Source organism: Terrapene carolina, unplaced genomic scaffold (assembly GCF_002925995.2).
Source record: "Terrapene carolina triunguis isolate 2854851 unplaced genomic scaffold, T_m_triunguis-2.0 Scaffold62, whole genome shotgun sequence".
Classification (NCBI taxonomy): domain Eukaryota; kingdom Metazoa; phylum Chordata; order Testudines; family Emydidae; genus Terrapene; species Terrapene triunguis.
This window is the reverse complement of record NW_020664413.1, coordinates 1,401,594-1,402,394: the sequence shown is the minus strand read 5'-3', so window position 1 is coordinate 1,402,394 and position 801 is coordinate 1,401,594.

The window sequence follows — 801 nt, the reverse complement described above, 5'->3', positions numbered from 1 at the left end:
CCTTCCGCTCAGCGCCGGTGGCAGGTCGGAACGGGGTCAGCCTGTACCGCGGGACAACAGCCGGGGGACGCTGCAGACGGGGGCACGGGGCTCATCCTCCGCTCTCTCCCAGGACAGGCCGGAGCCTCCTGCCGGGAAAGAGACCACACTGCAGCGTTATTCTCTGCCCAGACCACTGGGACGGTGACGTGCCCTAGAGAATCTAACCCGCTCATGAATAAGCAACAACATTTCCTGTCTAAGCAACACCAGCCTGCAGCACTGATATCGGGCACAGATGGTGTAAGATCTCCCCAGCCTTCCTGTCGTTTGGATCCTCCCCCCGCCCCGGGGATGTACAAACAGGAGACCACCACCTCCCTGCCGCCAAGGAACTTACAAAGGTCAGGTCTGGTCAGTATTTGGCCAGGGCCCCCAAGGACAACCCACGAAGCTGGGCGGGGGGGGAGGAGTTGGAGGGGGCTCAGCAGGGGGCATTCGCTCTTCAGAGTCAGTGCTGAGCCCAACATCACAGGACGGGGCTGGGGACGCTGTGCTGGAGGCCGACCCAAGAGGGGGCGCTGTGCTGGAGGGAGTGGCGTGGCCGACCCAATAGGGGGCGCTTGCTGGAGGGAGTGGTGTGGCCGACCCAACAGGGGGCGCTGTGCTGGAGGGAGTGGTGTGGCCGACTCAATAGGGGGCGCTTGTTGGAGGGAGCGGCGTGGCCGACTCAATAGGGGGCACTTGTTGGAGGGAGCGGTGTGGCCGACGCAACAGGGGGCGCTGTGCTGGAGGGAGCGGCGTGGTCGACCCAATAGGGGG